Here is a 24,447-nt window from a genome sequence, read left to right on the forward strand (position 1 = left end):
TCTTCTTGGATGAAGGTCCATGCCTCATCCGACGTTTCAAAATAGTAATGTTTGCCTTGATGCGTGACCCACAATCGCGCCGCCTGCAGCATCCCAAATTTTATTTTCTTCTTGTGAAGCACCGCCTTGGCCCGATTAAAGCTCGCCCTCCTTCTCGCCACCTCCGCGCTCCAGTCCTGATACACTCGTATCACTGCATTCTCCCACCTGCTACTCCGTACCTTCTTGGCCCAACACAAAACGGCCTCTCTGTTGGTGAAGCGGTGAAATCTCACCACTATCGCCCTTGGTGGTTCTCCAGCCTTTGGTCTCCTCGCAAGGACCTGGTGAGCCCCTTCCACCTCCAGGGGGCCCGAGGGGGGCTCAGCTCCCATTAGCGAATGGAGCATCGTGCTCACATAAGCCCCAACGTCAGCTCCCTCCACTCCTTCGGGGAGACCCAGAATCCGGAGGTTCTTTCTCCTCGAGCTGTTCTCCAGGACTTCGAGCCTTTCGATACACCTCTTATGTAGCGCCTCGTGCATCTCCATTTTTACCGCTCGGCCCAGAATCTCATCCTCGTTTTCGGCTGCCTTTGCCTTCACCCCACGGAACTCTATCGCCTGGGCCTTTTGTGTTTCTTTTAGCCCTTCGATTGCCAATAACATCGGCGCCAGCACCTCCTTCTTTAATTCCTCCACACACCGTCGGAGGAATTCCTGCTGGTCCGGGCCCCATGTCGTCTGGGCTCCATCCGCCGCCATCTTGCTTCTTCCTTCTCTTCTCTGCCGCTGCTCCAAAGGATCCTTCGCAATCTGGCCACTACCACCGATCCTTTCCATACACACCCAGGGGGACTCCTTCCTTCGTCTCCCCACACTGTGTTTGGTCCAAAAGAAATTCCGTTGGGGCTCCCGAAAAGAGCCCAAAAGTCCGTTAGAACGGGAGCTGCCGAAACGTGCAGCTTAGCAGTGCATCGCCGCAACTGGAAGTCATCGAGAAGTAGTCAATTATAAGCACGTAGTCACGCCCAATGGCATGAAAAAGGTTGATTCCCACCTTAGACCATGGAGAGGTCACGATATCGTGTTGCTGGAGTGTTTCTTTGGGCTGAGCAGGCTGGAAACGCTGGCAAGTTGTACAATTGAGGACCATGTTGGATATGTCCTCGTTGATGCCAGGCCAATAGACAGCCTGCCGGGCCCTGCGCCTGCATTTCTCGATACCGAGGTGTCCCTCGTGGATCTGTTTGAGCACTAAGCTCTGGAGGCTGCGCGGAATAACGATACGATCCAGCTTGAGGAGGATCCCCTCAACAACTGTTAGGTCATCCTTGACATTAAAGAACCGGGCACTTTCTGCCAACCATTTGCAAGGTGATGAATGACCCGCTGCAGAAGAGGGTCCTCGGCAGTCTCTTCGCGAATGTTGATGACCCGTTCGTCTGAGGCCGGGAGGTTGCTGGCATACAGTTGCACCTGTGCCTCAATTTGGCGGATGAAGTCGCCCTGTTCACAGGGCGAGGTGATGGTGTGAGACAGGCATCCGCAATGATTAGCTCCTTGCCCGGTGTGTAAACCAATTCAAAATCATACCTGCGGAGTCGAAGGAGAATGCGCTGAAGCCTGGGCGTCATGTCATTCAAGTCCTTGTGAATGATATGGACCAAGGATCTGTGGTCAGTCTCTACTGTGAAGGTTGGTAAACCGTAGACGTAATCGTGGAACTTTACAATACCGGTGAGGAGGCCTAGGCACTCTTTCTCTATCTGAGCATACCTCTGCTCAGTGGGAGTCATGGCCCTGGGCGCATAGGCCACTGGAGCCCAGGACGAGGAGTCATTCTTCTGGAGGAGCACCGCACCATTGCCATCCTCGCTGGAGTCCGTGGAGATCTTTGTCTCCCGCTCTGGGTCAAAAAACGTCAGTACCGGAGCAGTGGCGAGCTTTGCCTTTAACTCGAGCCACTCTGCTTGATGTGTGGGTAGCCAATGAAAGGCAGTGGACTTCTTCACCAGATGCCTGAGAGCCGTGGTGTGTGATGCGAGGTTGGGAATGGACTTTCCCAAGATGTTAACCATACCCAGGAAGCAGAGTACCGCCTTTTTGTCTTCCGGGGTCTTCATGGTGTTGATGGCCTTGACTTTGTCCGAGTCCGGTTGCACGCCCTGCTGGGATATTTGATCATCCAAAAACTTGATTGATGACATGCCAAAGGAGCATTTGGCCTTGTTCAACTTGAGGTCGTTGGCATGTATGGTCTAAAGACTTGTTGGAGACGAGATATATGTTCCTCTGGGGTTGTGGACCATGTAATGATGTCATCAACATAAACCCGCACACCCTCAATGCCCTCCAGCATCTGTTCCATGATCCTGTGAAAGATTTCAGAGGCTGAAACAATACCGAACGGCATGCGGTTGTAACAGGACCTTCCGAAAGGTGTATTGAACGTGCAGAGCTTCCTGCTGGACTCGTCCAGTTGTATCTGCCAGAAGCCATGCGATGCATCTAGCTTTGTGAAGAATTTGGCATGTGCCATCTCACTGGTTAGCTCCTCCCGCTTCGGGATCGGGTACTGTTCCCGCATTATGTTTCGGTTAAGATCCGTGGGATCTATACATATGCGCAGTTCTCCAGAGGGCTTCTTCACACAGACCATCGAGCTGACCCAGTCAGTCGGTTCCGTCACTTTAGAGATTATACCCTGGTCTTGGAGCTCCTGCAGCTGCGCCTTTAAACGGTCCTTCAGAGGAGCCGGCACCCGGCGTGGTGCATGGATCACAGGCGTGGCATCAGGCCGGAGTAAGATTTTGTAGCGGTAGGGCAGCGTGCCCATCCCACTGAACACATCCGGGTATTGTGACAGGATTTCGTCAATGTCAGCCTGAAGATTCACATCGGCAGAGGACATGGCGTGTACGCGCTGGACAAGATTGAGTAGCTTGCATGCATGGGCACCAAGCAGGGAAGCCTTGTCAGGCTTGACGATTTTGAATCGCAGTGTGACTTTGATGGCCTTGTTGGAGACATGCAGGTGACAAGACCCTAACGCAGTAATGGCATTGCCATTATAATCAAGCAACTGGCAGGCCGGCGGTAGAATTTTTGGCTGCCTTTGGATGCGAGCAAGATCTGCTTGAGATATGAGATTGGCTGAAGCACCAGTGTCCAGCTTGAACCAGATGCTACATTGGTTGACTTGTACAACAGCACGCCATTCGTCCGCAGAATCCACTTTGAGGATGGGTAGGCGTGTTGCTGAATTTGAGGAGGCCTTGTCATACGTGGTAATGATGCCCACACAATATGGGGACTCCAGAAAGTCGTCCTCTGGATCCGTGGTGTTACCAGGTTCCGAATCCAGCAGCCCTTGCTGCACACTTCGAATGCGTTTGCGTTGGAACTGGGATCGCTGGCCCACGATCGGTGGTGCAGACCTGCACAAGGCTGCATAATGGCCAGGCTTCCCACAGTTTAAACATCGCCTGCCTCTTGCAGGGCATTGCCGCTTTAAGTGGGCGGTGCCGCCGTTCGGGCACGTCATGACGTTGACGTCATAACTCTCCGTGCGTCATCGCACATGCGCAGTGCGATCAGCCGCCGCTCGCACCTGTGCAGTGTGGTCTTCGGCTGCTTTGTTCTCCCGTCTGTGGTGCGCATGCGTGGGACCCTGGGAAAAGCGTGTGAAATGGCCGCCTTCATCGACGCTAAGGCTCCGCATTCGGGCGATGGCCTCTGCCTCGTGGGAGGCAAGTTGGTCCTGTTTTGCGATTTAAGGAGGGAGTAGCGACTTTTCGCCTGTTCATGCACTTTACACGTCTCGATGGCTACTGGCAGGGTCATGTTTTTAATTTTTAGGAGCTGCTCCCGCAGGGCGTCGGAGTGGACCCCAAACACGATCTGATTCCTGATGAGGGAATCAGCGGTGTCACCGTAGTTGCAGGATTGCGCTAGTATGCGGAGATGAGTTAGAAAGGATTGGAAAGGCTCATCCTTACCCTGAAGGCGTTGCTGGAAGACATAGCGCTCAAAGCTCTCGTTCGTTTCGACTTCACAGTAACTGTCGAATTTGGCTAACACGGTCCGGAATTTGGTCTTGTCCTCACCGTCGGCAAAAGTGAGCGAATTGAAGATTTGGATGGCCTGGTTCCCCGCAGTCGATAGGAGCAGCGTGATTTTTCTGGCATCGGACGCATCCTCGAAGCCTGACACCTCACTGTATAGACTGAACCTCTGCTTGAAGTCCCGCCAGTTGGCGACAAGATTTCGGGAGATGCGGAGTTGTGGAGGGGCCTGGATCTTCTCCATGCCGCTGGAAGGCACTTGCTGGTTGTCACTGAATTATTCAAGGTAAATTACTTAGATGAAGTAGACTCCTGGTATCAGTGTAGTGTCATTCACCCTGGGGTAACACAGACTGCGACAGGATGCAGATGAAATGTGAAGCATACACCAAACGTAGGCGTTGGTTCAATACGATTTATTGAACTTCTGTAACAATGCACACAGCTGGCTGTGGGTTGACACTCTACTACTCTAAGTGTAATAACTCTAACTAACTTGACCAGGCTAGCTCTGATCCACGTGTAGAAGGTGCTGACTGATATATACACCCTGACTGTCACTACAGTTGTCACCAGCGGAAAAAGGCAGAGTGCTGATGCCTCGTGTGTTTTATATTTGGAAGCCCCCCTCTCGTGTTCTGTCTGGTGATTGGTTGTGATTTGTCCTGTATGTTAATTGGCTAACCTGGGTATCTGTCACTGCCTGTTTTTACCTCATGATCTGCATGGGTGCATATTATGACACCTGCCTGGGTCGAAAAATGCCAATACGGGTGCAGTGGTGAGCTTGGCTTTCAGCTCCAACCATTCTGCCTGATGGGCCACCTTCCACTCGAAGGCAGTGGACTTCTTCACTCGGTTTCGTAGGGCCGTGGTGTGTGTGGCCATGTTTGGAATGAACTTGCCCAGACAATTGACTATGCCCAGGAAGGGCAATACCGACTTCTTGTTTTCCGGGACCTTCATGTCTGCGATGGCCTTGACCTTGTCTGTGTCAGGGCACACGCCCTGCTGAGAGATCTGGGCCGGGATTCTCCCCTACCCGGTGGGGCGGGGGGTCCCGGCAGGATGGAGTGGCGGGAACCACTCCGGCGTCGGGCCGCCCCAAAGGTGTGAATTTCTCTGCACCTTTACGGGCCAAGCCCTCACCTTGAGGGGCTAGGCCCGCGCCGGAGTGGTTGGCGCGCCGCCGGCCGGCAGGAAAGGTCTTTGGTGCCATGCCAGCCGGGGCCGAAAGGACTTCGCCGGCCGGTGGAAGTCCGCACATGCACGGGAGCGTCAGCGGCTGCTGACGTCATCCCCGCGCATGCGCAAGAGGGGTGTCTCTTCCGCGTCGGCCGTGGTGAAGGCTGTGGCCGAGGCGGAAGGAAACGAGTGCCCCCACGACACAGGCCCGCCCGCAGATCAGTGGGCCCCGATCGCGGGCCAGGCCACCGTGGGGGCGCCCCCCAGGGCTAGATCGCCCTGCGCCCCCCCCCCCCCCAGCGGGACTGGCATTCCAGCAGTGGGACTTGGGTCCATGGCTCGCCGACCGGCGCGGCGGGATTCCTGCCCCCGCAGAATATCCGGTGCCGGAGAATTCGTCAACCAACGGGGGCGGGATTCACGCCAACCCCCGGCGATTCTCCGACCCGGCGGGGGGTCGGAGAATCCTGTCCCTGGTCTCCTAGGAATTGAGTGTCGCCATGTCAAAGCAACATTTGGCCCTGTTCAGCTTCAGGCCATTGGCGTGGACACGGCGGAATACCTGCCTGAGACGGGAAGCATGCTCCTCAGGGGTCGTGGACCATATGATGACATCGTCCACGTACACACAAATCCCTTCGATGCCCTCATCATCTGCTCCATGATGTGATGAAATATCTTCGATGCCGAGACAATGCCGAATGGCATACGGTTATAGCAGCACCTGCCAAATGGTGTGTTGAAGGTGCAGAGCCTTCTGCTGGACTCATCCGGCTGGATTTGCCAGAATCCATGTGATGCATCTAACTTCGTGAAGAACCGTGCATGTGCCATCTCACTGGTGAGCTCCTCTTGCTTCGGGATGGGGTAGTGTTCACGCATTATATTCTGGTTGAGATCCTTGGGATCAATGCAGATGCGCAGGTCTCCAGAGGGTTTTTTAACCACCACCATCGAGCTGACCCAGTCAGTCGGTTCGGTTACCCTGGAAATGATCCCCTGCTGCTGCAGCACCTTGAGCTGTTCCTTCAGGTACTCCTTCAGCGGAGCCGGAACCCGGCATGGTGCATGGACCACTGGCTTGGCATCAGGTCGCAGTAGGATCTTGTACCGATATGGCATGTTCACGTGTGGTAATGATGCCCACTCGGTAAGCGGATTCCAGGCACTCGTCCTCTGGATCCGTTGTACTGCCAGGATCAGAATCCTGTAATCGTCGTTGCACATTCTGGACGCGCCGTCGGCAGAATTGGGAGCGCTGGCCTCTGACTGGTGGTGCAGACCTGCACAAGGCTGCATAGTGTCCAGGCTTCCCACAGTTTAAGCATTGCAGGGCCGTGCCCCTTTAAGTGGGCATTGCCACAGTTCGGGCACATCATGACGTCGGCGTCATGACGCGGTGTACATCGTCGCATATGCGCAGTGCGGTCGGCAGATGTCTGCACCTGCGCAGTGTGGGTGTTGGCCACTTCGTTATCCCATTCGCATCGCGCCTGCGTGGGACTCCGGGAAAGGCGCGCGAGATGGCCTCTGTCTTCAATGCTGAGGCGCTGCACCCGGGAGATGGCCTGCACACTCGCTGCCTCATGGGAGGCAAGTTTCTCATTTTCAGCCGATTTGTATTGGGAATACCAATTTTTTGTGTGCTCATGCACCGTACATGTTTCAATCGCGACTGGCAGGGACATATGCTTGATTTTTAAGAGCTGCTCTCTCAGAGGATCAGAGTGAACTCCAAACATGATTTGGTCTCTGATCATGGAGTCAGCAATATCACCAAAGTTGCAGCACAGCGCCAGCAGGCGGAGGCTAGTTATGAAGGCATTGAAAGGTTCATCTTTACCTTGAAGACGTTGTTTGAATATATAGCGCTCGAAGATTTCTTTGGTGTCCACTTCACATTGACTATCGAACTTGTCCAGGATGGTCTGAAACTTTGTCTTGTCCTGGCCTTCGGTGAAGTTAAACTAGTTGAAGAGTTGGATGGCTTGATCACCCGCTGTTGAGAGGAGAAGCGCGATCTTTCTTGCATCAGACGCACCCTCGAGGTCTGAGGCTTTGATGTACAGCAGAAACTTTTGCTTGAATATCCGTCAGTTGGCACTGAGATTGCCGGAGGTCCTGAGCTGATGAGGAGCCTGAATCTTCTCTATGGTGACGGGATACATTTGCTGATCGTCACGGAACGGACTGAGGTAGGCCACCTTAAATTAGTAGTCTCCTGGTATCATGTCGTGTTAGGTACACTGGTCTAACACTGGCTGCAACTGGATGCAGCTTAGATCAGAAAGATACTCCAGACCTTGAAGTTAGTTCAACCAGTTTTATTGAACTAATAGCACAGTTAGCACAGTTCTCTGTGAGTTCAACTCTCTGCTAACTTAAGTGTGGTTACTCTGTCTGACTGTACCAGACTAGCTCTTAACCACGTGGTGGAGGTGTGAGATTGTAACAACACCCTTGACTGAGTCTCTAGATGTTCATCAGTAGATGCCTCCATCGCGGACACCACCGGTGCTGTGTTGGCCTGAGTGGCACACATGGTCATGATCACCTCCTGTTCTTGCACACTGTTGGACTCCTCCAACTACACCCACAGGTCACAGATGCTCGCTGACAACCCCTCATGTAGTCCCTGGCACTGCGACTGCACCTCCACAATCGATGGGACTGTCTGTTCCACAAGCCCAAAACCTGTATGGATGGCAGTTGGTCCCTGGGGTGGGCCCGTCCTCCGACCATCCATCCCCTCGGATGTTCCTACCTCCACCTGATGTACCGGAGCAGCTGTGTGGTGCGCATCAAATAGTGTCCCAGGGGCCCCTTCACTAAAGTGCCCAACCGAGGTGAATGTCTCTGGGATGGTGGAGGGTGCTGGAGACAGCTGTGATGGGAAATCTGTGCCAACATCGGCTCGAGCTTTGATTTCAGACTACCAGACTAGCCCTTGACCAAGTGTCAGTTCTGGGGTATTTTAAAGGGTAAAAGCACAAGGTGAGCTTTGGGTTGAGGTGTGGACATTTGTCCTCTCAAGTGGGATTGAGAGGTGGATGATTACACCTTCTGTAGCTTGTAACTTACAGCAGGTTGGTGGATGAGAGTGAATGGCTTGTGTGAGGTGCCTTAGATTGGAACACACCGTCATCGACAATGGTTCTTGCCCCATCTTTAGCTCCTGCCACCATGTAGCTGCACAAATTATTGCCCAAACTATCTGAACAGTAAAGCTGAGGACATACAAGTGTGCCAGTCCCCCATCGGTTAGATGCTCTTGCCTCCAATTATGGACCACCTTGGGCTGAAAGAGAGAGGGAAGTGTGTCAGTGATATTAATGCATTGTGTTTGCATTGTGGCCTGACACAGTTGAATAGCTGGAAGAGTGCACAAGTTTTGAGATGTGAATGTGAGGTTTACAGCATTACTAAGTGTGTGAAGGTGAGGTGAAGCTATGAATGGTGCTTGATGGTGACTGTTGGTAGGTAAGTAACGAAGAAGTGGTAAATGGAGCATTATGTTAAGCTCGTGATACATTTGTAAGGATAAGATGTGTGATGATGCATTCATTAACCGTCACTATTTGTATGAGGTAATTGAACTTTTTGTGCCACTGCTTCCAGGTCTTTGATCTAAATTGCTGACAGTGATCGTGACAACTAGCCACTCCCACTGTCTTCGTAATGTTGTTTTGATGTGTTGGGTGTTCTCGATCACATACAGATCACCAACACTCGAAGTAGAGCAACACTATTTTATTAAAAGATTAACTATTTAAACATACTTGAACTGTGGGTAAATACGATACCAGCTTTAACTAAAGAGCTTTGCCTTGTCCTAACCAGTTGATGCACTCAGCACATGGTGAATGTCTGTGTTGCAGGCTGTGAGCTCTGTGCTCCTAGCTAGCTGCTACTCGAATGAGTGGGAACTCTGATGTCCCCTATCTTTATAGTGCGTGTGCTCTCACTGGTGATTGGCTGCGGTGTTGTGTGTGTTGATTGGTCCCACTGTGTGTTCATCAGTGTGGGTCTGCGGCATGATATACTGGTGTATATTATGACATCCCCCCTTTCATATAAAAAAATGTACCTGCGTGACAATAAATAGTGTATGGTGAATGTTCCTGACTAAGTTTGTGCGAAGTATTTACAGGACTATGTACATAAAACTAAGCTATTTACATGGGAAAGTGCCTGGTGCAGAAAAACAGTATGTCACAAGAATAACGAGATGAACACTATATACAAATCACTTGAACGATTAAACAGAAGAACAGAACAGACCAGAGAGTCGATTAGTCCACAAAGTTCACAAATTAAGTCTCTGAGGTGGGTGACGAATTCTGGTTCACCGTCTCAAGGGTGGGTCGGGAGCCGCCGGCTGAGGAGCGGGCTGGACTGCGTCAGAGTGAGGAGGATGCAGAGTCCAGGTCAGGGTCAACAGGAGGGCGAGGCAATGGTGGGGGATCACGTAGCGAGCGTGGAACGAGACGAAGGGCACGTCGATTACGGCGCAGAATGGAGCCATCCGGTAGACGAACCAGGAACGAGCGGGGAGCCACCTGCCGAAGAACCACAACGGTTGCAGACCAGCCACCACCTGGAAGATGGATGCGGATGTTGTCATCTGGAGCCAGAGCAGGGAGATCAGCTGCACGGGAGTCATGAGACTCCTTGTGCTGTGCACGAGACAGTTGCATTCGTTGAAGGACCGGAACGTGGTCGAGGTCTGGGACATGAATGGACGGCACCGTCGTCCTTAGGGTGAGACCCATGAGCAGCTGGGCTGGCGACAGGCCAGTGGACAGTGGGGCTGAGCGATAGGCCAGCAGGGCGAGATAGAAGTCGGATCCCGCATCGGCAGCCTTGCAGAGGAGCCTTTTGACTATGTGGACACCCTTCTCCGTTTTGCCGTTGGATTGGGGGTACAGGGGACTGGAAGTCACATGCACAAAGTTGTACGTCCTGGCAAAGTTGGACCATTCCTGGCTTGCGAAGCAGGGGCCATTGTCCGACATCACAGTGAGTGGGATGCCGTGATGAGCAAAGGTGTCCTTACAGGCACGGATGACTGCAGACGATGTGATGTCGTGTAAACGTACCACCTCCGGGTAGTTTGAAAAATAGTCTACAATCAGGACATTGTCCCTGCCCAGCATGTGGAACAGGTCGATGCCGACCTTGGACCAAGGGGACGTGACCAACTCATGGGGCTGTAGGGTCTCACGTGGTTGGGCCGGCTGGAAACGCTGACAGGTGGAGCAGTTGAGCACTGTGTTGGTGATGTCGTCATTAATGCCGGGCCAGTAGACTGCCTCTCGGGCCCATCGGCGGCACTTCTCCACGCCACGATGGCTCTCGTGTAGCTGTTCCAAGATGAGCTGGCGCATGCTGTGCGGGATGACAATGCGGTCCAGTTTCAGGAGAACACCATCAACTACCGCCAGATCATCTCTGATGTTGTAGAACTGCGGACATTGGCCCTTGAGCCACCCATCTGTTAGGTGGCGCATGACACGCTGTAGCAGGGGGTCAGCCGCTGTCTCACGGCAAATTTGGACGAGGCATTCATCCGTGGCAGGTAAATTGGAGGCCACGAAGGCCACATGAGCGTTCTATGTTCTAACCTGGCAGATGAATCCCGCTGGGTCACACGGAGTGTTGACTGCCCTGGAAAGAGCGTCGGCTATGATCAGGTCTTTGACCGGGGTGTATATCAGCTTGAAGTCGTAGCGCCATAGTTTGAGCAGAATGCGCAGGAGGTGAGGCGTCATGTCATTCAAGTCTTTCTGTATTATATTGACCAGCAGGCGATGGTCGGTCTCGATGGTGAATTGGGGAAGGCCGTACACATAATCATGAAACTTGACGACACTGGTCAAAAGGCCCAGGCACTCCTTTTCTATCTGCATGTAGCGCTGTTCCGTGGGGGTCATGGCGCGTGACGCATATGCAACGGGGGCCCATAATGAGGCCTCATCGCATTGGAGGAGCACTGCGCCAATGCCAGACTGGTTGGCATCGGTCAAAATTTTTGTCCCTTTCGCTGGATCAAAAAAGGCCAACACTGGGGCCATGGTGAGTTTGGTTTTAAGTTCTGTCCATTCGCGCTCGTGGGCAGGAAGCCATTGGAAGTCTGTCGTCTTCCTGACCAGGTTCCTGAGAGCTGTGGTATGAGAGGCGAAGTTAGGGATGAACTTCCCTAGGAAGTTGACCATGCCCAGAAATCGGAGGACCGCCTTCTTGTCCTCTGGCTTTTTCATGGCTGTGATGGCAGCCACCTTGTCCGCATCCGGCCGCACACCCAACTGGGAGATATGGTTCCCTAGGAACTTGAGTTCCGTCTGGCCGAAGGAGCATTTGGCTCTGTTGAGGCGTAGGCCCTGCTCCCGTACGCGTTTGAACACGCGCTGGAGGCGACTGACATGCTCCTGCGGGGTGGTGGACCAAATGATTATGTCGTCGACATAGACGCGAACACCTTCAATGCCTTCCATCATTTGTTCCATGATCCTGTGGAACACTTCTGAAGCCGATATGATCCCAAACGGCATCCTGTTGTAACAATATCTGCCAAAAGGGGTGTTAAAGGTACACAGTTTCCTGCTGGATCTGTCGAGTTGGATTTGCCAGAATCCTTTCAAGGCGTCAAATTTGGTGAAGAGCTTGGCGCGAGCCATCTCGCATGTGATCTCTTCGCGCTTGGGGATTGGATAATGCTCCCTCATTATATTGCGATTCAGATCCTTGGGATCAATGCAGATTCTGAGCTCGCCGGAAGGCCTTTTTATGCACAACATGGAACTGACCCAGTCGGTTGGTTCTGTAACTCTGGAGATCACTCCTTGGTCTTGGAGGTCCTTCAGCTGCTGCTTGAGGCGGTCCTTGAGGGGTGCTGGGACTCTGCGAGGTGCATGCACCACAGGCGTGGCGTTCTGTTTGAGTAGGATCTTGTAAGTATATGGGAGCGTGCCCATGCCTTCGAAGACGTCGCGTTGCTGGTCGCTGATGGCGTTGAGTTGCGCCCTGAAGTCAGCATCCTGGAAGGCAGCCGTGTCATGAGGAGAGAGAGAGTGAACTCTTTGAACGAGGTTGAGTAACTTGCACGCCTGTGCACCAAGCAGAGAGTCCTTCGAGGAGCCAACGATCTCGAAAGGAAGAATGGCTTTTTGTGACGTGTGCATCACTTCGAGTTGGCATGAGCCGGTAGCAGGAATGATGTTGCTATTGTAGTCCAATAGCTGGCAGGCCGATGGAAGGATGGTTGGTTTGACACAAAAGCAGACCACGCCATGAGATTGGCGGAGGCACCAGTGTCCAGGCGGAATCGTATTTGGGACCGGTTGACCGTCACGGTGGCGCACCACTCATCGTCTGGGTCGATGCTGTATACCGACAGCGGCTGGTGTCTTTACTTCGGGGACAGCCTGTTCTTCGTTACGACACCGACTCGAAAAGGCGCCTTCGGGTCCTCGGTGTCACTGCTGTGAGGGAGGTCGGAATCGGACTCGGTGACCGTGGGTTGAATTGCCCGAACATTCCTGCGAGGCTGGCTGAAGCGATATGAATTGGAAGGCTGAGCTGCTTGACAGCAGGCAGCATAGTGGCCAAATCTTCCACATCGTAGGCATTGTCGAGATTTAGCGGGGCATTGCCGCTTTAAATGGGTGGAGCCACAGTTGCCGCACGTCGTGACGTCAGCACGTTCACTGCGCCACCGCGCATGAGCGGTGCGGTCGTGCGTGGTGCGGGCCTCCGCATTACGTTCCTCCACATCGCCGTCCCCTCGTTTGATGTGTACAAGCGTGGGAGTCCGCAAAAAGCGCGCGAAATGGCCGCCCTCATCCAGGCTGATGCCCTGGTGGTGTTCAATCACTTGGACCCGTTCTGCCTTGTTGGGACCTTGCCGCGCCATTTCAGCCGCTTGTATATGGGAATACCGACTCGTGGCGGTCGCTAGGGTGAGTTGCTTCACTTTGAGGAGCTGCTGGCGTAGGGGGTCCGACTGAACACCAAAAACGATCTGGTCGCGTATCATGGAGTCGGAGGTGGGCCCGTAGCTGCAAGACTGCGCAAGGATGTGGAGGTGCGTTAGAAAGGATGGAAAGGTTCAGCCTTACCCTGCAAACGCTGCTGGAACACGTAGCGTTCGAAACTTTCATTCACCTCTGCACTGCAGTGAGTGTCAAACTTGAGGAGAACCGTCTTGAACTTCATCTTGTCTTCATCATCTGCAAAGGTGAGGGAGTTGAAAATGTGGATGGCTTCGTCCCCGGCCGTGGAGAGGAGAAGAGCAATCTTTCTAGTGTCCGAGGCCCTCCCTGTCCGTGGCTTCGAGGTAGAACTGGAAGCGCTGTTTGAAAATCTTCCAGTTGGCCCCGAGGTTGCCGGCGATGCGGAGCGGCGGCGGCGGGCTGATGTTGTCCATGTTGCAGAATGACGGAATGCTGGCGGAAGGCAGATCACTTGCAGGTAGGTCTAAGAAGTGCTAGTATGCAACCACTCCTGGTATCAAGATGTGTTGGGTGTTCTGGATCACATACAGGTCACCAACACTTGAAGTAGTGCAACACTATTTTCTTAAAAGATTAACTATTTAAACATACTTGAACTGTGGGGAAATACGATACCAGCTTTAACTAAAGAGCTTTGCCTTGTCCTAACCAGTCGATGCACTCAGCACATGGTGAATGTCTGTGTTGCAGGCTGTGAGCTCTGTGCTCCTAGCTAGCTGCTACTCGAATGAGTGGGAACTCTGATGCCCCCTGTCTTTATAGTGCGTGTGCTCTCACTGGTGATTGGCTGCGGTGTTGTGTATGTTGATTGGTCCCACTGTGTGTCCATCAGTGTGTGTCTGCACCATGATATACTGGTGTATATTATGACATGTTTTTGGAAGGCCTCGCTGCCCCTTGAGGGAAGAGGACCTCTCTCCTTCTGTCTACCCCCCGGCCCCCAGCAGCACATTAAGAAACCTTGGATCATGCTCTCAAGCCATTTTGAATCCTGTTCTTGCCCAGAGATTCCTCTTTAATCAGTTCAAGTGCCTGCTCCAGCCAAAATGCACTTTCCCTTTCAGAGGTTGAGATTGGCTTTACGTAGTTCAGCTCGCTTTAGGTTGTGCTAGACTTGCACAAACATGGGTCCCCTGAGGTGTGCAGCTAATCAGCAGTGGGCTCACTACTGGGCTGTATGCCATCAGCAGGCAGCACAAGGTTTGCCTGCTGCCTACGTTGCCACACGTGTATGCGGGTTAAACACACATGATCCCTGTACTGGATTTCTGGCCAAATCCAAATATATCCCATATATCCAAAGTCACTTCAAGCTCCCATTATACTTAGAAATACCTGTGGGTTGAAGATTAATGTAATGTTTTATGATTCCTTACATATCTTACCTGGACTGCAACAGAACAAATGAGATATTCATTTATGATAAAATCACTAATGGCTTCAATTTACTACGAGGCCATTCATAACATTAACTTTTTGTCCAAAGTATTTACTTAAATGCTTCTCAAAACAATATTGCTAAATTAGGAAATTCATGGACAAAACTGCAGATTTAGCTCCTTATTAAATAATCTTCATTGCAATGAAGTTACTGTGAGAAGCCCTTAGTCGCCACATTCCGGCGCCTGTTCAGGTACACAAAGGGAGAATTCAGAATGTCCAAATTACCTAACAAGCATGTCTTTTGGGACTTGTGGGAGGAAACCGGAGCGCCCGGAGGAAACCCACGCAGACACGGAGAATGTACAGACTCTACACAGACAGTGACCCAAGCCGGGAATCGAACCTGTGACCCTGGCGCTGTGGAGAACCAGCGCTAACCATTGTGCTACTGAGCCGCCCTTTATTCTTGGTGTCCTTGTGAACACTATTGTTTTATAGGAAGGCAGCAGCTGGGTGTCGAAGTGGCCATGTTGGGCCTAGTCTTGTGACAGACACAAGCCTGATATTCACAGTGAAACTGGAAAGACCATTCACCCCCTCTCACATTGCCGTCGCCTCTAGCGTTGATTTCTATTCTGCTTTTCAGGTGGGAAAAAACAGTAACCTATTCAGAGTTAGAATGCAACACTCACTGCCCCCGTCCCTGCCATCATTCGGCCCGTCAATATGAAATGTTTGAATTCTTATTAATTTCAGCATTTGGATTAGCTGGAGAAAACACGGGCTGGGATTCTCCGACCGGTGCGAATTCCGCCCCGCTGCCCCGACCCCAGCTGCCCTATTCTCCGGTGCCGTTTTTCAGGGGCCGGCGGGATTCCCGCCACGCCACGGGGGCCGTTGACAGCGTCCCGTCCCCCCCCGGCAACTCTACGGGCCCCAATGGGCCGAGTGGCCGTAAAGGTTTGCCCAGTCCCGCCGGCGTGAATTACTCACCCCACACACGGCAGCACCTGACAGGTAAGTGTGCGGGGGTGGTCCCGGGAAGGGCCGCCATGGTGGCCTGGCCCGCGATTGGGGCCTACCGATCTGCGGACGGGCTGGTTCCATGGGGGGCCATCTTTCCTCCCCGCCGGGCTCCTGTAGGACTCCGCCATATTGCCCGGGGTCCGGCGCGGAGAAGGGAACCCCCGCACATGCGCGGAAATACGTCGGCCGGTCTACGCATGCACGGAAATAAGCTGGCCATTCCACAAATGCGCAAGGTCACGCCGGCCGTTCCGTGCATGCGTGAACTCGCACCAGCCCTTCGGCGCCGGTTGGAGCGGCGCCAACCCCTCCGGCGTCAACCTAGCCCCCGAGAAATTCGAGAATTCCGCACTTTCGGGGGCTGTTGACGCCGGAGTGGTTGGCGCCGGTTTTCCCTCCGGTGTGGGGACATAGTCCCATTTTTTGGAGAATCCCGCCCACAGTCTCTGTATATGTGCAGTGAATATGTTGCAGCATCATAAGCTGCGCACATGTACATCATGGTCCGTGCAAAGAAATTGGGAGATTTGGCAACTTTCTTGCATCATTTGAAGCAAATATCTAACATACACCAGAGATTTGTTTTCACCTTACGCTTCTCAGTTGAAGCTTGTAGACTCACCATTAAATCTTTGTCATATTCTTTCATAGTCAAGGCATAGCAAGTATATTAAACCTTTGTAACTCGCAGATAACACAATCAATACAAAACCAAAAGTTGGCAGGGTAACAGAAAGTAACTGTAAGCCAGAACAATGTCGGCTCTTTCAGAGGTGCGTTGAGACCCTTGTGTTTTGCTTGGAAAAGGGGAGATGTAAAAGCTGATAACTCTCAGCACGGCAACCGCATCTGCAGCACCTTTGAATCTATCAAACATGTTGGTCATTTGAAAGGAATGTGCCAATCATCTAAATTTGCTATTTCACAGGTATGTCCTAAACCTGGCACCAGTGGTTGAGGTATTGCGTTCCATTCATATACCTGCGGCATTTTGGAATTTATCCCAATGGCATGGGGTAATGCTTCAGAAATCTGAAACATATTATCCCAAATTCTAATAGCACTGGAGGAAACTGTATGTGATGGATAGATTATAATAAAGGTTCAGTCACTGTAATATTTGACCTGCGCTAGAAGAGCCGGAAATGACAAACGTTTTACCAAATGCTATGGGCTAGTCAAAGTTGCTGAAATGATGTGGAGATGCTGGCGTTGGACTGGGGTGGGCACAGTAAGAAATCTTACAACACCCGGTTAAAGTCCAACAGGTTTATTTGGAATCACTAGCTTTCGGAGCACAACTCCATCATCAGGTGAGTGAAGAAGTAGGTTACACAAACACAGCATATAAAGACACGGCCAATGATGCAAGACAATACTTTGAATGCAAGTCTTTGCAGGTAATTGAGTCTTTACAGGTCCAGATAGTGTGACTGGCGAGAGGGATAATCACAGGTTAAAGAAGTGTGACTTGTCTCAAACCAGGACAGTTGGTAGGATTTTGTAAGCCCAAGCCAGATGGTGGGGGGTTAAATGTAGTTACATGTAGTGCGACATGAATCCAAGGTCCCGGTTGAGGCTGTACTCATGTGTGCGGAACTTGGCTATCAGTTTCTGCTCGGAGATTCTGAGCTGTCGCGCGTCCTGAAGGCCTCCTTGGAGAACGCTTACCCGAAGATCAGAGGCTGAATGCCCTTGATTGCTGAAGTGTTCCCCGACTGGAAGGGAACATTCCTGATTGGCGATTGTCACGCAATGTCCATTCATCCATTGTTGTAGCGTCTCTATGGTCTCGCCAATGTACCACGCATCAGAAAGTTGTTGAAGTCTTTCTTTCCCCATCGGTTGCCATATAACCTGCTGTTTTTCATTCAAACATCCAGACATTTTGTCTGCTTAAGTTAGAAACTTATCATTGGTCTAGAAGATTTGTCTGCACCCAAATTTACACCCACTGCCTCAAATAAAGACTAGTATTAAAATAAAGAAAGACCCACTTAACACGTTACTATAGATCTATTTAATCAAATCTAAATGTATGCCAATGACTGTGCAGGTGTTATGGGTAATTTAATCCCCAGAAATGGGTGGGTTTGGGTTGGGTGGGAGGTTAAGGTTACAAATCTGGGGCGGGATTCTCCCCTAACCGGCGGGGTGAGCCGTACTGATGCTGAGGAGTGGCGTGAACCACTCTGGCGTCGGCCGCCCAGAAGGTGCGGAATCCTACGCACCTTCAGGGGCTAGGGCGGCACCGGTGGGATTGGCGCCACGCCAGCCAGTGCCAAAGGGCTTGGTGCCGTGCCAACCAGCGGCGAAGGGCCTCCGCCAGCCGGCGCAAGTTGGCGCATGCATGGGAGCGCCAGCGTGTACTGGCATCATCCCAGCGCATGCGCAGGTGGCTTCATCTCCACACCGTTCAGCTGCCAGTGCGGAGGGAAAGAGTGCCCCAACGGAACAGGCCCGCCCGTGGATCGGTGGGCCCCAAACGCGGGCCAGGCCACCATGGGGGCCCCCACCCCCGGGGCCAGATCCCATGTGCCACCCCGAGGACTCCGTAGGCCGCACGCAGAGTCAGGTCCCGCAGGTGCGGACCTGGTTTGATTTACGCCGGCGGGACCGGCCGAAAACGGGCGGCCACTCGGCCCACTTCGCAGCGGAGAATCGCCGGGGGGGGGGGGGGGTGGGGGGCGCTGCCAGCGGTCCCCGACTGGCACGAAGCGTTTCCTGCCCCTGCCGAAAAACCGGCGCCGGAGAATCCGGCAGCCGGCATGAGGGCGGCGGGGCCGGATTCACCCCCCCCCCCCCCCGCTGATTCTCCGGCCCGGCAGGGAGTTGGAGAATCCGGCCCCTGAATCCTGACTGCATCCTTGGGCGAGATTCTCTGACCCCCCCGCCGGGTCGGAGAATCGCTGGGGGCTGGCGTGAATCCCGCCCCCGCCGGTTGCCGAATTCTCTGGCACCGGATATTCGGCGGGGGCGGGAATCGCGCCGTGCCGGCTGGCGGGCCCCCCCCCCCCGGCGATTCTCCAGCCCGGTTGGGCCGAAGTCCCGCTGCTAGAATGCCTGTCCCGCCGGCGTGGATTAAACCACCTTTCTTACCGGCGGGACAAGGCGGCGCGGGCGGGCTCCGGGGTCCTGGAGGGGGGCACGGGGCGATCTGGCTCCGGGGGGTGCCCCCACGGTGGCCTGGCCCGCGATCGGGGCCCACCGATCCGCGGGCGGGCCTGTGCCGTGGGGGCACTCTTTTCCTTCCACCTTCGCCATGGTCTCCACCATGGCGGAGGCGGAAGAGACCCCCTCCACAGCGCATGCGCGGGGTTGCCGTGAGCGGCCACTGACGCTCCCGCGCATGCGCCGCCCGGCAATGTCATTTCCGCGCCGGCTGGCGGAACACCAAAGGCCTTTCCTGCCAGCTGGCGGGGCGGAAATCAGTCTGTCACGGGCCTAGCCCCTCAAGGTTAGGGCTCGGCCGCTCAAGGTGCGGAGGATTCCGCACCTTTGGGGCGGCGCGATGCCGGACTGATTTGCAGCGGTTTTGGTGCCGGTCGGCAGACATCACGCCGATTACGGAGAATTTTGGCCCTTATTCTGATCCATTTTTCAGTTTGAATGAAGAAGGGACATGTCGGGGGTAATATGCGTTGGGGACCCACTAGTTCTATCCACTGTTTTTGACTTAACCGTAGAGGCCAGGTTTTCTGGGCCTTGGATACCTGTCAGCCAAAGGAAGGTCAGGACTGTTGCACCCAACTAGAGCTTTACACATACCTGCTTGAACAAGCATTCCAGCCTTGACAACATCCCGCTATTTGGCACCCCCAACCCTTTGGATCTCTCCCTAACCTCCCCAGCCAAAGCCCTCCAACCTGCCTCACAAGCTCCCTCATTGAAGCCTCTGACTTCTCCCCACCTCGCCCGTCAAAGCATCCAACCTCCCAGTGTCCTCCCGCTGAGGCATCTGAACTCATTTACACTGGGCTCTGGTCCATCAGACCTTCCAGTTAAAGATAAAGGGTGCAATGTAACAGAGAAACTTCGAAGTGTCATTTTGGGTGCGATTGGTGGGGTGTTTCTCAATGGCTGCGTTTGTGAGATCGTGGCCCATATTTAAAAACACTTTGTGCAATTAGCCCCTATGGGTTTCTCGCCATTACTGGTTGTCTCGCTGTCTGATTCGCAAGTCTCGCACCTCAACGTCTCGTCATCAACAAGAGGAATTGCTTTTAAGCGCTCCCTCATTAATCACTCCCAGCCAACACACAAGTATGGCGACGCGCAGACCTGCTCCTCATTTTGGTGATGCCAATCTGACCAGGCTTCCCGACACCCTCAATGAGAGGCGGGACATCCTGCTCAGCCAAAAGGATCGGAGTGCCAACAGCAGGGCCACCAATACCACCCGGGAGGCAGTGGCAGCAGCTGCCAGTGCGGGCAGCATGACCAGGAGGACCAGTGTTCAATGTTGGAAGAAGACTAATTACCTCCACCAAGCTGCAAGGGTGTGTTACCACCTCTCTCCTGGCATCAGCTCTGCCTGTCACCCCTCAACTTCAAAACCTCCCAACCCCCAAAACCCACAGATCACTGGCTGACATTGTGCACCGTATCCACATCTGGGGCGAAATTCTCCGGTATCGGCGCGATGTCCACCGACTGCCGCCCAAAACGGCGCAAATCAGTCGGGCATCGCGCCACCCCAAAGGTGCGAAATGCTCCGCATCTTTGGGGGCCGAGCCCCAACCTTAAGGGGCTAGGCCGGCGCCGGACTAATTTCCGCCCCACCAGCTGGCGGAAAAGGCCTTTGGTGCCCCGCCAGCTGCTGCGGAAATGACATCTCCGGGCGACGCACTCGTGGGAGAGTTAGCGGCCACTGACGGCATTCCCGCGCATGTGCAGTGGAGGGTGTCTCTTCCGCCTCCGCCATGGTGGAGACCGTGGCGAAGGCAGAAGGGAAAGAGTGCCCCCACAGCACAGGCCCACCGCGGATCGGTGGGCCTCGATCGCGGGCCAGGCCACCGTGGGGGCACCCCCCGGGGCCAGATCGCCCCGCGCCCCCACCAGGACCCCGGAGCCCGCCCGCGCCGCCTTGTCCCGCCAGTAAGATAGGTGGTTTAACCTACGCCGGCGGTACAGGCATTTTAGCGGCGGGACTTCGGCCCATACGGGCCGGAGAATCACGGGGGGGGCCCGCCAACCGGTGCGGCGTGATTCCCGCTCCCGCTGAATATCCGGTGCCGGAGAATTCGGCAACCGGTGGGGGCGGGATTCACGCCAGCCCCCGGCGATTCTCCGACCCGGCGGGGGGTCGGAGAATCTCGCCCCTGATCTTCATGCTTGTTCCCCAGAACTGCCTGGCACCCAGCAGCACAGCCCCTTTATGTCCAGGTGCGGTGCCTGTCATGTTCTGTGTTGTGGCCGTAGTACAGACGCACACAGAACATCTAGTTTTTTGACTATTAAGATAACTTATTTTCAAGATCACGTGGAAGTTGAATTAACAAACTGTAATACAAATGATAACTGATAATTGAATTCTCCTGGAGTTACTTCTCATGCAATGGTCCTCTAGCACGACTTACTACTAACTGCCAGATCTCTCCAGTCACATGGTGGATCTCTATCACCACCTGCTTGTCGGAAGTCATACCGATACTATATACATTGATAGATAATGATATACATTGATGTACAGATGCATATCACCACATCCCCCTTCCTTTGGAAGTGTTATCATTTTCAAATATAACTGTGCTTTAAAAAACATGATATGTATGATAACTTTAGACATGTACTGTACAGAATTCATTACAAGTTCAGTCTGTCAGATTACGACTTAATCTGGTTGATCTCCTGAGCACTGGCTGAGTAGGCAATCGTGTTCCACCTTCATTTATAGTTGGTGTTCCTGCTTGTTCTGTATTTATTGCTATGGATGGTTCTCTGATGTGTGTTCTGTATCCTCTTCAAGTGTTTTGGGATTACATACCAACTCTTCTGTTGGACTCAAACTGAAGAGATGTTGAACTTTCAACAGCGCTCTTTGGTTTCTTTGCAAGACTGAGCTGACCTCAGTGATGACGAGAAATGAATATGGACCTGCCTGTTGCAGTACCTGTGCAAGCCTTACCCATCCGTTTGCATTGGCATCCTCCAATCTAACAGTGCCACCTGGATGCAATGGCTGGAGCTTCCTTGCGGCTCACGGTAGCACAATGGTTAGCACTGTTGCTTCACAGTGCCAAGGTCCCAGGTTCGATTCCCGGCTTGGGTCACTGTCTGTGAAGAGTCTGCACGTTCTCCCTGTGTCTGCGTGGGTTTCCTCCGGGCACTCCGGTTTCCTCCACAAGTCCTGAAAGACGTGCTTGTTAGGTGAATTGGACATTCTGAATTCTCCCTCACTGTACCCAAACAGGCACCGGAATGTGGCGACTAGGGGCTTTTCACAGATACTTCATTGCAATGTTCATGTAAGCCTACTTGTGACAATAAAGATTATTATTATCTGCTCCGGTTTCCTTCGGGTGCCCCAGTTTCCTCCCACAAGTTCCGAAAGATGTGCTGTTAGGTAATTTGGACATTCTGAATTCTCCCTGTGTACCTGACCAGGTGCCGGAATGTGGCGACTAGAGTGTTTTCACAATAACTTCATTGTAGTGTTAATGTAAGCCTACTTGTGACAATAATAAAGATTATTATTATTAATATTATTAAAACCCTTTCTGCCTCCTTTTTTAAAGAAGCAGTTTCCGCTTCAGTCCTCGGTCCACAGGGCGAGTTGTAATGGAAGGCAGGGTCGTTCGCTGCGGTCTATTCATTAGCAGCTGTGCTGGTAACAGCCCATTGACAAGCGCCGCCGAGTGATAACTCAAAAGTTCCAGATACATGTCTTCCTGGCTGTCAATGGCTTTTTTTTAGCAGCTGCTTGACAATGTGCACACCTTTTTCTGCTTTGTCGTTTGCCTGGGGATATAAGGGACTTGAAGTAATGTGCTTCATGTCATAATGACGGGCGAACTCAGCCCACTCAGTTTTTCAAACAGGGACCACTGTCAGTCATGACAGTGTTTGGTATGCCTTGCCGGGCAAAAATCTCTTGATCATGTTGGATAACACACCGAGCAGTCGAGTTCACTAACTGTGCCACCTCCGGTTAATTAGAGAAGTAATCAATAATCAAAAGGTAGTCTTTTCCATTGAAGTCAAAAAGATCCATGCTCACCTTCTGCCAAGGAGCTGTGATGATTTCACTCATGTGCATCAGCACTTTGATGTGTTTGCACTGGAACATTTTCACAGTTATCCACCATGACTGCAATGTCTTGGGTGATGCCTGGTCTATAAACTGTATCCCTGGCCCTGTGCTTGCACGTCTCAATGCCTGGGAGCCTTTCATGGAGCTTTTTGAGCATGAGCGGCCTCAAGGAATGCGGAATCACAATCCTGTGCTGTCACAGTAGAAATCCATTCGCCTCACTCAACTCTGTCCTCACATTGTAGTAACCCGAGCAGGAACCCTTAGGCCATCCCTCGTGGAGATTCTTTATTACTTTCTGTAGGACTATGCCCTTGGTTGTTTCTTCCTTTATTAGGCACGACTTCACATCAGAGACTGGAAGAGACACAGCGACATGATTGACATAGACGTGCACATCTTTAATGCCCGTGGCTCGGGAAGGCGTGTCAGCGACAGTGAGATGCTGGCCTGGAGTGGAGATTAGGTCAAAATCATAGCGCTGGAGCAGTGTCTTTCAAACTTTTTTCCCGGGGACCTATTTTTACCAACTGGTCAACCCACACCAGTCGACCTTCACGACACACGCCACCCGACCTTCGCGACACACGCCACCCGACCTTCGCGACACACGCCACCCGACCTTCGCGGCCCACGCCACCCGACCTTCGCGGCCCACACCAGTCGACCTTTGCGGCCCACGCCACCCGACCTTCGCGGCCCACGCCGGCCGACCTTTGCGACCCACACCAGCCAACCTTCTCGACCCCCCATTTTCTCTTACCTTGTTTGCTGCTGACAAACTGGAGGAATCGCAATCGCGCCCAAAGCACGTGATGTCAATGTTCGGGGGGACTGACCTGCTCTCTGCCTCCTTTCAGGCAGGAAGGTTACATAGAATTTTTTAAAAAATCTTCTGCGTCTCCGATTGCGCAAATTTGCAGGCAACAGCCGCAGCAGCCGACTTTTAACCTTCTTTTGTTGTATTCCCAATTCTGGCCTCTTGTGCATTATTTTCTTTGCTCCACAATTTGCGGCTGTACTGTCGGCTACTATTGTCCCAAACTCTGGAAAATCTTCCTTAAACCACTCTGCCTCTTTAGCTTTCTCTCTCTCTCTCACTTCTGTCATAATATACACCAGTATATCATGGTGCAGACACACACTGATGGACACACAGTGGGACCAATCAACACACACAACACCGCAGCCAATCACCAGTGAGAGCACACGCATTGTAAAGACAGGGGGCATCAGAGTTCCTGCTCATTCGAGTAGCAGCTAGCTAGGAGCACAGAGCTCACAGCCTGCAACACAGACATTCACCATGTTCTGAGTGCATCGACTGGTTAGGACAAGGCAAAGCTCTTTAGTTAAAGATAGTATCGTATTTACCCACAGTTCAAGTATGTTTAAATAGTTAACTTTTTAATAAAATAGTGTTGCACTACTTCAAGTGTTGGTGACCTGTATGTGATCCAGAACACCCAACACATCATGATACCAGGGGTGGATGCATACTAGCACTTCTTAGACCTACCTACAAGTGATCTGCCTTCTGCCAG

At 52.8% G+C, this 24,447-nt stretch overlaps 1 long non-coding RNA gene across 1 annotated transcript in view; it reads right to left on the bottom strand.

Annotated features, from left to right (window-relative positions):
- Positions 1-23,026, bottom strand: part of LOC140430036 (uncharacterized) — a 59,055-nt gene extending 36,029 nt beyond the window's left edge. The window contains exon 1 of the long non-coding RNA XR_011949290.1: positions 22,871-23,026. This is a non-coding gene — a long non-coding RNA (uncharacterized lncRNA). The remainder of the gene's footprint in view (positions 1-22,870) is intronic.
- Between the last annotated feature and the right edge of the window lie 1,421 nt (positions 23,027-24,447).

The sequence above is a fragment of the Scyliorhinus torazame genome, chromosome 9 (genome assembly GCF_047496885.1).
Source record: "Scyliorhinus torazame isolate Kashiwa2021f chromosome 9, sScyTor2.1, whole genome shotgun sequence".
Classification (NCBI taxonomy): domain Eukaryota; kingdom Metazoa; phylum Chordata; class Chondrichthyes; order Carcharhiniformes; family Scyliorhinidae; genus Scyliorhinus; species Scyliorhinus torazame.